The 13,560-nt window shown below is 40.8% G+C and overlaps 1 long non-coding RNA gene across 1 annotated transcript; it reads left to right on the forward strand.

Annotated features, from left to right (window-relative positions):
* The first annotated feature begins 1,166 nt into the window (after positions 1-1,166).
* Positions 1,167-13,199, forward strand: LOC132539262 (uncharacterized). The gene is made up of 3 exons (XR_009550525.1): positions 1,167-1,238; positions 12,466-12,517; positions 13,138-13,199. It is a non-coding gene; the product is annotated as an uncharacterized LOC132539262 (long non-coding RNA).
* Positions 13,200-13,560: the final 361 nt, after the last annotated feature.

Here is a 13,560-nt window from a genome sequence, read left to right on the forward strand (position 1 = left end):
CAAAAGAGCCATCATTAAAGTTTGCCAAAGCAGGGGTCATTTATTTAAGTGTCCCAACACATATGTACTCTTTAAACCGTGGCCACACTCAGGGCGAGTAATAATTATGTGGCAAATAAGGAAATGAGCCCTTATTTCATTCGATCTGTAGGTTGTCATAGGGAAAACCTTGACTGACTATGCAATGCTGATCAATAGGGTTTCCAAGGAGTGACCATGTCATTGTTCTCCTGGAGATTTACAGAAATCCTGGAGCAGAAAGACAGCACTTTGGGAGAAGGAGGCTTTGTATCAGAGGGCAGTTCCTGATTCAAATTCATGTGTGTTGAGTCCCAGCTGGGGCCTTGACATTGATCTTCTGTACTCCCAGATGTGAAATAAATTCAGAAATACAGTTCTTTGGAAAGAAAGCAAAAATAAGGGTGGGAAAGAAAGGGGGAAATACAGAGAAAGAATTTGCTTTACTTTAGTGAGAAATTCCCAGCAGGGTATTCTTTTCAGTGGCATGCATTCTGTTTTGTTCCATTAATTTTAAGAGAAGGGCCACCTGAAAGACTTATCTGAGTAACCCACAAGATTCAGATCAGCTAGTCAACTAATGGGACCCAGATCACCTTTTTCATGAATGATGCATGAGCAGATGATAGATACAAAGAGCCTTGCTAAGTCTGCTGATATTTAGCATCTAAGAAATTGAGGGGTTGCAGTCAAATGCATAAAGATTCTTCCAGTGCAGTGACTTCCTGTGTCTTGGAAAATTAGCCAGTGTGTGCTTTTCCAAGCAGTTTATTTATTTATTTATTGCTTTGACAAAAAGCAAAAAGTAAAGAAAATGAAAGGTCAGTATATACATGTGTTAGAAAGATGGGGGGAGTTTGCAGAAAGACGCTGTTTTACTGTTTCTGAACGAACCCTTTTTAATGGAAAAGAGACCTGTGACCTTATTTGCATTTCAAATGTTCCTGGAGTGGCATAGTGAAGATCAATGAATTGACTGTCAGAGAAACAGCATGAGTGACAAATTCCTTAGTAAAGAACAAAATATAAAGGAGGAGGATAGTAAGGTCTTCTCAATTTAGGAGTAAAGAAATAAAAAAACTCCATTCAATTTTATTTGCTTTCATTTTTCTAAAATTCAAATAATTGGTGAGGATGAGAAGACCTGGAAAAGTATGGCCAAACGTCTTCTCTGTGCACTGTGTGACACCTGAATACGACCCAACCTCTACTTGTGAGAGGTGAGCTACTTTTCCCCTTGTCTGCGGGAAGATTTTTAAAGGCAAAGCTGTGCAATAGACAATGGGTTATACTTGGAAGATGAATGTCACTATTTTGGAAATCCTGATTTCAACCAGCCAGAGCCAGGAGAAGGGCTTCTTTATAGACTGACTGATGCCAGAAACACTATGACCAGATCAAGTCCCATTCCACAGAGATAGGTGCATACTAGGCCTCTGTTTCTAAGTAAGTAATCATTTCAGATTGTAATGGCCTCAAATCTGAACCGCTGACGAAAATTAAATCAATCTTTAGCTGGTGCAGGTGTCTTGAATGGCATGACATTATGAGTTAATTCATTCTGGTCTGTGTAGAGTGTCAGCCAGGTCAGTGATGCTCCATTATTTCAAGGTGAAGTTGTGGTCTGCACATCTTTCCTTTCAATCCTCTGCATCTCACTGACCACTTTGAATGGTGAGACTAAGACTTAAAGATCTGTCTTGGTTCATGGGAAAGTCTAGTGGTTGTGCAGGGACTTGGCAAGAGGACTGGGAGATTGTTGACTTAGAGGTTTAGAGAATAGGAGTGAGAATTAAAAATGGGTACAGGTATAATCAAGGAAAAATGAGTACAAGTATAATCAAGGAAAAATGGGTACAGGTATAATTAAGAAATTGCTAGCATAGTTCAGAGATCAATCCGGATGGTGCTTAGGCACCAGAACAATAGAAAGGTTAAAAATTAACCTAGAGTAGGAATAATGCTAACTTTCTGCTTCTGTAAACCCTGCTGCTTTCAGTAAGGTAAGATGCTTGTTTCTGGGAAAACGAGGTTTTTGTACCAAGATGTGGTGCAAGCTTAAAAGCCCACCCCAGTCATTAGATTTCAGGTAAATGAGCCAAGTCCTGGAACCTGTGCAAAATACTGTATGTAACCAAGGCTGGTGTATGCTGCAAACACTATAAAAAGGCATGGTTTCGAGAACTCGGGGTCTCTCAGGCAACGGGGCCTCTTTGGCATTCTGGCTTGGGGACCTCTCAGCTGAGGTGTGTGTTTGTCTCTGTTTATGTGAATCTGGATACTGGCTTACTTCTCTGTGTGGTAGTGTGAATAAACTTCCATCTTCACCAAGTCTCTGTGTCTGACTCAGTTTGTGAAGGGGCTTGGTCAGCAGCGATTTAACATAGAGATACAGTTAGAAATCTCACAGTGAGTTCAGAGTTAGAGAATTTGTATGTCATATGGAAATACTTATTTATTGGGCTAAATTATGTGTGCCTGAGGTTTTGGGGGTGTTCACTGTAGTGTTTGTATTCAGTGGTATCATCCCAGGACTATCTCTGCTGCCTGAGTTCTTGATTGACTTGTAGATTGACTGTCATATGCTGTGAGTCTTCCAATAGCTTTTTCCAATTTTAAAAGCTTTATTAAGATACAATAGACATACCTTTCTGTAAATTTAAGGTGTACAACATGTTGGTTTTATACACTTCTAGTTTTCAAACTGATTACCACAGTAGCATTAGTTAACTCCATCACCACATATAATAATTATTATTAGTGTGTGTGTGTGTGTGTGTGTAGAACCACAGAAGGCCTACTGTGTTAACTTTCACATATACAATATGATATTGTTAAGTATAATCACTATGCAGTATAATATATAGATCCCTAGAGCTTACTTACAAGGGAAGTTTGTACCATTTGACCAACAGCTCCCCATTTTTCCCACCACAACAACTGCAACAAATGTTCTCTGCTTTGCTTCCATGAATTTGAGCCTCCCAATATCTTACTAAGTTGGTTCTCTCTTCTTAAAAAAAAGAAAACAGAATTGTTATTTTTGCCCTGCAGGAATCTGCCATAGCACTCCAATTAATGCTCTAATTAGGCCTTTAAAATACACTTTTACTTGATACATGCTCAAGAATACATGTAGCATGTAAGCTAGTTTTGAAGTACTGTATTTATCCAAGTTTACATGTAGACCATTAACTGTCCCTTCCCAGGAAACAAACACTATTCTGGACTTTGTGTTCAATACCCTTTTGCTTCTTCCTCTCCTCCTTCTCCTCTTCTTTTAAATTAACTTAATATTTATTTATTGGAAAGAGACAGCCAGAAATAGAGAGGGAAGGGGGTGACAGAGAGGGAGAAAGACAGACAGACATTTGCAACAATTCTTCACCACTTGCAAAGCTTTCCTCCTGCAAGTGGGGACTGGGGGCTTGAACCCTGGTTCTTGTGCACTGTAACATGTGTGCTCAACCAGGTATGCCACTTCTCGGCCCCACCTTTTGCTTCTTAAAAACAGTTCTTACCCTATATTCACAATGCTATAATATATTCAGCAGTCTTTAGACAGTACAATCCTTAGAACTACTTATTTTTGAGCTTGATTAAAATAGTGTTAAGTTTTACATAGTCCTTCTGGGACTGAGAATTTCAAAGAAAGAATTCACTACAAGTTAGTACTTCTAGGTTGTAATATATTTAATTTTTTGTTTTAAACATATTAATTATTTATTGAGATGGAAAATATTTTTTATTGCAAGTTTTCTACTGGAACTATTTAGAAGAAGAGAATTGAATAGACCCAGAGAACCACACACTCCAGGGGTTGTCTCAGATGGTTTTCCCTTTTTTGTGATATTTTATATTATATTATATAAGATTACATATTATATTATAATTTTTGTTGCATTTTATTTTAGAGATAAGATAGATGATAGATAGATAGATAGATAGATAGATAGATAGATAGATAGATAGACTAGAGCACTGCTTAGCTCTGATTTATGGTGGTGCTAGGGATTGAATCTGGGTCTTCAGGACTCTCAGGCATGAGAATTTTTGGTAAAACCATTTTTCTGTCTTCTCACTCTGCCTCAGACTTTTTCTCCTGGTGGCAGGAGAAGAACAGGCACACGGAACCACTGGATCTCTAGGATTCTAGAACTGTGACTGATAGCTGGAGCAGAAATCACAGTGGTCTTATGGCCAAGGAAGGCAGGGGCGGGGTGAGGAATAGTAATAATAGAGCTAACATTACTAACAAGAGAGTACAAGAGACAAAAGCCTTCAGCTTCCTACTTAGACCCATTTTACCTTCCTAGAAGATTAGGGAGAGGGAGTTCTTGGTTTATTTTTTTGAATCCCCTTTTTGTCTTACTTTATAGAATCCTGGAGACCCTAATTTATACATATATTGAAGGCAGAAGGCACCACCAGAGAGAATGCTGCATTGGACACGTTAGTGTCAAGATGATTGCATAATGCTCTGTTAGGGTTTGGGAAATGCTTTTGTATAGTAATGACTAGATTTTCACGATAGAATTTCCAGGCATGTAAATCATGTGTCCTCATCTTGGTATTAGTAGAAACTCAAGGAGTTTGAGCTCCCTGCTCAAGATGACATGATAAGAAATGTTAAAGACTGAACTCCAGACAAGCCTTGCTCACTGCAAACTGTTACCCCAGTGTGTTAGCTTGTTAGGGCTGTTGAAACAAAGTGGTTAAAATGGAGAAACTCAGAGCAGATTAAACAGGAAAATATTGCCTCATAGGTCTGGTGACTAGAAACCCAAGATCAAGATGTCAGCAAACCACACACTCTGCTGTCTTGGGGTGGGGGTGGGGGGCAGATCTGTTCCTTTTTCCCAGCGTCTAATCTCTAGTTTGTGGTAGCCTAACTCCAACCTAGGGCATTCTTGTGAGTGTGTCTATCGCTTGTCTTCTAACTGCAACAGTTCTCCTGTGCTGTCTCTCTCAACTGCTCCTTCTCTTATTTGTACCTTGTTTTTTACCAGAGGTCTAGCATAGAATTTGGAGTCACCCTTAATTTCAGGTTCTCAAGATTGTCTCATGTGTGGGTGTGGAGAGATTCTGCTTCTAACCCCCTGACTCACCCATAAAATGTGTAACAGCTCTGCTGATTGAATTCCTTTGAAAATGCCAGGACCATTAAGACCAGTACTCTTGTTGTACTGGAGAAAGAAAGGTGGGTTGCAGTCAGCAGGAGTAAAAGCCATGCCACTTATAAAGGTGCTTAGCAGTTACAGATAACCCTGTGGATTAATGGAAGCAACAATCTTTAGGTCTCTGGAAGCAAAGAGGCAATTTGTTCGACATCCATTCATTTATTCAACAAGCCACGGTGCGGGTTTGGGTCGAGCTAATTTGGGTCGAGCTAATTCTGAATCAAGACTGCTGTCCTTTCTCTTAAGGCTCTCTTCGATAATTATTCTGTTATTGACACATCACTGACCCGGGCATGACTAATGGTTTAGTATTACTGAGAGATGTAGGCTAAAGGTCAGCTCAGGGTGGGGGCTGGGGGACTGGAGAGCTGACATTTCCACACAGTACAACGGTGGAGCAGATGGAGATTTTCAGGGGGCAGACCCCACTCAGTCTTTACAGGAGACACAAGTGCCATTACAGTGTGGTGTAATCAGATTTCCTCCCTTTTCTGAAAACTCTGTTCCGCTTATTAATTAAGTGAAATGACACAAGAGGATGTGTGCTGTTGGTCTGTGGCCCACTTAGGTGTACTGCTAGCACGGCAGCCGAGGCCTGATTACAGTCAGTGTCAGCCCTAGCAGGTTACTTATTGGGTAATCAGGCAGACCCCGGAGTGTCTTTGAAAGCGTTGAAAGAGGAATTTTCAGATAAAGGAAGGGGGGCGAGTGTTTTTAATGAAATTTAGAAAATGAAGTTAGTATGTAATTTATGGACTAAATCCTGCCCTCTGGCATCTGCAAAGATAGAAGGATGATGGGGGGTTGGTGGTGTGTGTGTCAGGGGTGGGCAGTGGGACCACAAAACTCCAGGAAATGTCTCTTTGTCTCTTCAGCTTTTCTCCTTTTCCTATCCATGTGTAACCCTGTGTCTACATGTCTAGGTGAAGTTTGCCCGCAATTCCTCAAGATGTCTTAAAAAAATTTATTGGGGAGTAGTCGGGCGGTAGTGCAGTGGGTTAAGCATAGGTGGCACAAAGTGCAAGGACCAGTGTAAGGATCTCGGTTCAAGCCCCTGGCTCCCCACCTGCAGGGGAGTCGCTTCACAGGTGGTGAAGCTGGTCTGCCGGTGTCTATCTTTCTCTCCCCCTCTCTGTCTTCCCTTCCTCTCTCCATTTCTCTCTGTCCTACCTAACAATGACAACATCAATTACAACAACAGTAATAACTACAACAATAATAAAAACAAGGGCAACAAAAGGGAAAATAAATAAATAAATTTTTAAAAAGTCGAAAAGGGAAGTTAATTTCAGTCTAACTCATCTCCCAGTTTTATTTTCCTTTCTTCTCTTTCACTGGTGACAAATTCCAATTATATGTCAAAAAATGCCCTGTATCGGGCAGGGGGTAGATAGCATAATGGTTATGCAGAGATTCTTATGCTTGAGGTTCCAGAGTCCCAGGTTCAATCCCCTCACAATATCACAAGCCAGAGCTGAGCAGTGCTCTGGTAAAAAAAAAAAAAAAAAAAGGAGAAGGAAAAAAGAAAAGAAAAAGAAAAAGGTCCTGTATCTGAGTATCTCAGAATCACCTTCCTGAGACACCCAATCTGTGACATTGGTCCAAGTAGGTGAATGGCATGAACTCTGGTCTAAACATGAGGAGATCTGGGTGGGGCGGGGGCAGCTGGATTGGCTGAAAAGCAGAAGGCAAGAAAACTCTTGTTTGTGACTAGAGTATTTGATGTGAGATTTGCACTTTGGAACATAGCCAACCCTATCAGAGATCATGCCCCTTACCTAATCTAGCTTCCCCCCTACTCCCTACTCCATTCTGTTTTAATATATTACCTTGTGGCTTCAGTCTCCTTGGAATTGAAACTGTTTTGAATTCTTTCCCTTTTAAGGTTACAATAAGCTGAGTCTAGTTGGCTGTATTATATGACTGTATTATACAGTAGATGTCAATGTGGAATGGACACATGAGGTTAAGAGTCCTTTCTGATCAGCTTATTGCATTTGGCAGAGAACACTGAAGCTAGTAAAACAGGCAATTGGGAACTAGGGTCTATGATGCTCTCTACATATTTGTGTCTTCCCTTGTTTAAAGGTTTCCAGTCAGTTCTCTAATAAGTAAAGGAACAACTCTCACAGTGCCTCCAATTTGCTTTCTTTTTCCAGGGCAGATGACACCAGGCAGCTCTTCCATGCATTCTGGATCTTTGTTTATATGCTTCTGTCATTTGCTTGGCTCTATTGTTAAAAGAAAAAGAATATGAAAAAAAATTATGCTTCTTGGAGGATTTTCTAATTAACTGTTTGAAAGAGACTCTCTCTCACACACACAAAAAGCCAAAGTGTGAGGTTATTTGTATGCTTAATTTCATTTTTATGTTACACTTATTTTTAAGTGTAATTTACCAAGGCTTAACACTCGTATTCTTTTAGGGGCATAACAAAGAGCACTGTACATCTATTACAGCCCTTTAAATGGCTGTGTTTTATTTCCATATGCTTTTAAATGGTTATTGAGTGGATTTGGTGCTCTTCCTGTAGTTAAAGTGCATTTTTTTTATTGTTCATAAATGGTAAATAATTGATACCTGCCATATGCTTCTTTCTCCCTTTCTGAGCTCTCTTTTCCCTTTCCTCTCTTCATTCTCATTCTTTCTCTGTTCCTATTGGTTTTTGCCCTTATCTTGCAGGTCTGCGCTGCTGTCAACACCATTTTCCTTGTCTTTCAATGTGCTCATTTGAGAGGGGTTTTAACATAGATTCTTGAGACCATTGCATTACCCAGCAGGGGTGCAAAGGAGGGGGGTAAGGGCATAGAGCTTTTTATTAAGTGATGCCTGGGCCAAAAATTGTAAATAAGTGAGTGGTTCAGAGAGCACTTTTTCCATACACCCTGTCTCCCTTAAGCTTGCTAAATTGACACTGGACTCATTCTTGTTTCTTGCCTTTGCTTCTCTAACTAACCAGTGACAACCAACAGAAGCTTGACATTAAAGAAGATGTGGCCAGATCTGACTCTATTCTCAGCAGGCAAAGCATGTCAAGCTGAACAATTGTACAGTTTCTTTTGTTAGGAAAAGGAGAGGATAAAGAACACAAGCAGAAATTTAAAGAATGTTCAGTTAACAAACTTGCTTGGGGGAGATTTTTTATATTGAAGACATTGAACTATACAAATTTTTGGGTTGCTTTTAAATTTCCAGAAGGCAGGAATTGAAGCTCATGGTAGAAGCTATCAAGAAAGTTTAAAAACAAATCCACAGAATGGTAGAGAATAGTTCCAAATAATTTACCTGCTAAGGAATATGTAATTAGAACGTATAAAGGTGAGGGCAAGCTCTGGAAGGCCTGCCTTGTCACCCCATGTCCACTATTCTGTTGGCCACCAGAGAGGGGTCGTCGAGGAGGAGGATAACAGGCTGTGCACAGGGGGCGAGAACAGGGGGTGAGTGCACAGAGTGAGGACTCTGGACACTATGGAGGGGGTAGTGTGTTTATTGAAAAAAGGGCAGGGTTTATATGGGGTAAAAAGAAGCCAGGTGCTGGGGCAGGGTGTTGAGGCAACGAGCCAAATAGGGGCAAAAGTTTGACAGCAAGAACCGATCAGATATTTTAGACTCTAGCTTCCTTCTAACAACTTTGGCTCTTGACATCCCCTTACTCAGAGCATGGGACTTAAGAATGAGGAAGGGGCTCTTCAGGTTTATCCATATTACATTGAGCAAATCAGGTCTATCCAGACCAGGTGGAGGGGGAATGGTTGTAGCCTCTGGGTCTAACAAGATGGAGGTCAGGGAGGGGTAGGAAGGCTTTCAGGTGAACATCTTCCATCCTCATGAAGAGGTCCGGGGTTCCAAGCAGGCTCGAGTCACCGTGTCCCCACATAAAGGGCCTTACATTCAATAACAATAAACAGATTAAAAATGAGCACAGGATTTAAGTTGACATTTTCTCCAAAGAGGAGTATCAAAAGATGCACACACACACACACACACACACACACACACACACACACACACACACACACACGGCAGAGCACTGATGTTCAAACATTAGCCGTTAGGAAAACACAAAGTTTACCAGGCTAACTTTTTAAACTTTTGAATATTTTTTAAAAAGTTGAAAATTCATATGGAAAGATAAAGAACTGAGAATAATAAAAGTAAGTTTGAAAAGAAGAATAAAGTTGAGGGAGTCGGGCGGTAGCACAGCCGCGGGTTAAGCACACGTAGTGCGAAGTGCAAGGACCGGCATAAGGATTCCAGTTTGAGGCCCCCCCCCACCTGTAGGGGAGTCGCTTCACAAACGGTGAAGCACATCTGCAGGTGTCTATGTTTCTCTCCTCCCTCTGTCTCCCCTCCTCTCTCGATTTCTCTTTGTCCTATCCAATGGCAGCGACAACAACAACAATAATAGTAACCACAACAATGATAAAACAACAAGGACAACAAAAGGGGAAAAAATGGTCTCCAGGAGCAGTGGATTAATGGTGCAGGCACTGAACCCTGGAAATAACCCTGGAGGCAAAAAAAAAAAGCGATGTCAATTTGTTTGTTAACTCTCTTTTCAGTCACCAGATTCCAGATGCCAGCACGATGCTGACCAGGCTTCCTTGGACAGATGACCCCCACCAATGTGTCCTGGAGCTCCGCTTCCCCAGAGACCAACCCTACTAGGGAAAGAGAGAGGCAGGTCAGGAGTATGGACCGACCAGTCAACGCCCATGTTCAGTGGGGAAACAATTACAGTAGCCAGACCTTCCACCTTCTGCCACCCACAATGACCTTGGGTCCATGCTCCCAGAGGGATAGAGAATGGGAAAGCTATCAGAGGAGGGGATGGGATAAAGAGATCTGGTGGTGGGAACTGTGTGGAGTTGTACCCCTCCTATCCTACGGTTTTGTTAATGTCTCCTTTTTTTAAATAAATATATAAATAAATAGAAGAAGAAAGTTGAAGGACATACACTTTTCAATTTCAAAACTTACCACAAATAGCCATCAAGACAGTAGAGTGCTTGGGATAAGAATAGACATATTGATCAATGAAATAGACATGAACATCCAGAAGGAAGCCTACCAAGAATCTATAGTCATCTGATATAGAATAAAACTATCAAGATCATTCAGTGGAGAAAGAATAGTTTTTTCAAGAAACAGTGCTGTCACTTGTAGATAGTCATGTGCAAAAGAATAAAGCTACCTCCCCTCCTCACCTACCTTCTATTGCACATCCCTCAATCACTCCAAAGCTAACCTTGTCAGACACAGTAAGGACTACAAAAGCTGAATAAGGGCAAGAGACTGGCATAATTTAATGATGATTCTTTAGTGACTACCAGGCCACCCCATCACCTGGGGCCCTACTCAGGGAGTCCAGAGATTCCCACACAGACATGATGGACCTAGACCTCTAACAGATCCCTCTCACCATGGTCACTGCTCATCTCCATCAGGAATAACATAATGGACCCCTCTGTGGGCCCCTATCGGACCTGACCCTCAATGTGGATCAACAGTGGTAGGGAGTGTTCCATTCTCTGAGGGGAGGTTGGATAGCATACTCCACCTATCACCGGAGGATGATGGGCCTTGGAATTAGCGCAGACTGGAATGTTCTAGCCGTGACCATGGAATGTGAGCTCAGACCTACAGGGATGCAGAAGTTACATAGGTTCTTGTGCTATCTATGGGCCCCAGATCAAATCGATGGGGTTTACAGTTAACAATATTCATATATTTCCCCATATTTGGGAGCTATTCTCTTCCCTGATCCAGCTTTCTGGTCATTTTTACAACTATGACACCATCCTCCCAGATAATAGCTTAGGTCACCTGCATATTAGATGTCAGGTGCAGGCAAAAACTAGTTGGGGCATGGGCCCCTTGGAATATAACTAAAATGACCTACTAGCTTTTTCTAAAATGGAGACCCCAAATATTCATCTACAATATTCTAGTCTTTAGGTTCATGATTAGTCAACAATTTGCTCTGCTTTCTATCTTAACTCTTTTTCAGCCACCAGGTTCCAGATGCTACCATGATGCCAATTGAACTTTCGAGGGCAGATGACCCCACCACGTGTCTTGGAGCCCCACCTCCCCAGAACCCTGTCCCACTAGGGAAAGGGAGAGACAGGCTGGGAGTGTGGATTGACCTGTCAACGCCCATGTTCAGCAGGGAAGCAATTACAGAAGCCAGACCTTCCACCTTTTGCACCCCATAATGACCCTGGGTCCATACTCCCAGAGGGATAAAGAATAGGAAAGCTATCAGGGGAGGGGATGGGATATATAGCTCTGGTGGTGGGAATTGTGAGGAGTTGTACCCATTTTATAAATAAAAACTTGTCTTGTCAGTGTTCCCATTTTATAAATAAAAACTTTAAAAAAAAGAAGAAGAAAGCTATCTCTCTTTTGTACACCATATATAAACTAGCTTATGGTGGACCAAAGAATAAAAGACAAAACATAAATTATAAGATAGAAATTTGGATGTGAACCTTGTAACGAATTTTGCAATGTAGTCTTAAGTATGGCACTAAAAACAAAAGGAACAACAGTATGATAACTGACTTTACATAACATTGAAAACTTTTGTTCTCCCAAGAATATAAGAAAGCAAAAAGACAACACACAGGGTATGAGAAAACATTTCCAAATCTTGTATTAAACACTTTATATTTATAAAGAACTCATAAATCTCAGTATCAGACAATCAGATTTAAACAAAATAAAGGATTTGAGTAGATACTTTTCCAAGGAAGATGACAGAAAGACCCACTAACACAAGATGCCAGCTAGCATTAGCTATAATGGAAATGTAAATCAGAACCACAATGAGACCCCATTTTCACACAACTGTAATACAAAAGACAAAGGCAATAACTTGTCAAGACATGAAAAATTGAAATCCTCTCACATTCCTGGTAGGAATGTAAAATGGTGCATCTTTTTTTTTTAAAAAAAAAAACCTGTGCTTTTTCTTCAGAAGATTAGTTTAGAGAAGGTCTCATGAGATGACTCAGTGGTAATTGGCACTTTGCTATCTTTTTCTCTGGATATAAAATAAAGATTGGGCCTGGAAGGGTGTTCATTGTTATTATGCTTGTGTGAGGCCATGAACTCGATACCTGCCACTATAGATTGAAAAATTAGCTTAAAGATACCATAGGCATTAGAACCCAGGAATCATCCTCTTTTGTATATGTTCAAGGGGAATGCAAAGAGGTACACATGCCTCATTATATTACTGATCCTGTGTTCTACCCCTAGCATCACATGGAAATGAGCACCAGGAGTAGGACCAAGAGGAACCCCATGGAAGGTGAAACTTTAGTGGCTTTTCCTTTTCAATTCATCTATCTTTCCCTCTCTCTCTAAAAATGGAGAATCAAATTGGACTGTGCATTGACTTAGTGGTATTACATGTACAAGACCCCGGCTTCCTTCCCTGGCATCTCATTAAGAAAAAAGAACAAAATGCAAGCATATTTCTATAAAAAAAAGTGTGCATGAAATTTGTATAGCAGCACTATATATAACTAAAAATGTAAAAGTCTAATACCCCCCAGCTGATGAATGGATGAGTAAAATGTGGTATAACCACACAATGGCATATTACTAGACCACAGAAACGAACAAAATACTGACCATGCCTCAGTATGGATAAATATTGAAAGCATATGATGGAAAGACAGCCAATCATAGAAATGCACATAGAGTATGATTTCATTCATATGGAATATCCTGGTTTGATCCACCTGCATATCAGAAGTCAGGCTCAGGAAAAAAAAAAAAGTATACTCATGGACTCTTTGGAATATAACTAAAATAGACTACTAACTATCTACAAAACAGAGATCCCTTCCCCAGCTCTTCATATGAACCATTCCAGCCTTTAGGTTCATGATTTGTTTGGCTTTATATGTTAACTCTTTTTTTTAGCCACCAGGTTCCAGCTAACAAGATGTCAACCGGACTTCCCTGGGCAGAAGACCCCACCAATGAATGTGTCCTGGAGCCCCGCTTCCCCAGAACCCTGCCCCACTAGGGGAAGAGAGAGACAGGCTGGGAGTATGGATCTACCTGTCAACGTCCATGTTCAGCAGGGAAGCAATTACAGAAGACAGACCTTCCACCTTTTGCACCCCATAATGACCCTGGGTCCATACTCTCAGAGGGATAAAGAATAGGAAAGCTATCAGGGAAGGGGATGGGATATGGGGTTCTGATGGTGGGAATTGTGTGAAACCTCTAATCCTATGGTTTTTGTCAGTGTTTCCTTTTTATAAATAAAAATTGAAAAAAAAGAAAGTAGAAAGGTAGCTGGTCAATGCTGAGAAGAAATGGTTGGGGATTAAAAACTGA

This window comes from Erinaceus europaeus, chromosome 7 (assembly GCF_950295315.1).
Source record: "Erinaceus europaeus chromosome 7, mEriEur2.1, whole genome shotgun sequence".
In the NCBI taxonomy this organism is placed as follows: Eukaryota; Metazoa; Chordata; class Mammalia; order Eulipotyphla; family Erinaceidae; genus Erinaceus; species Erinaceus europaeus.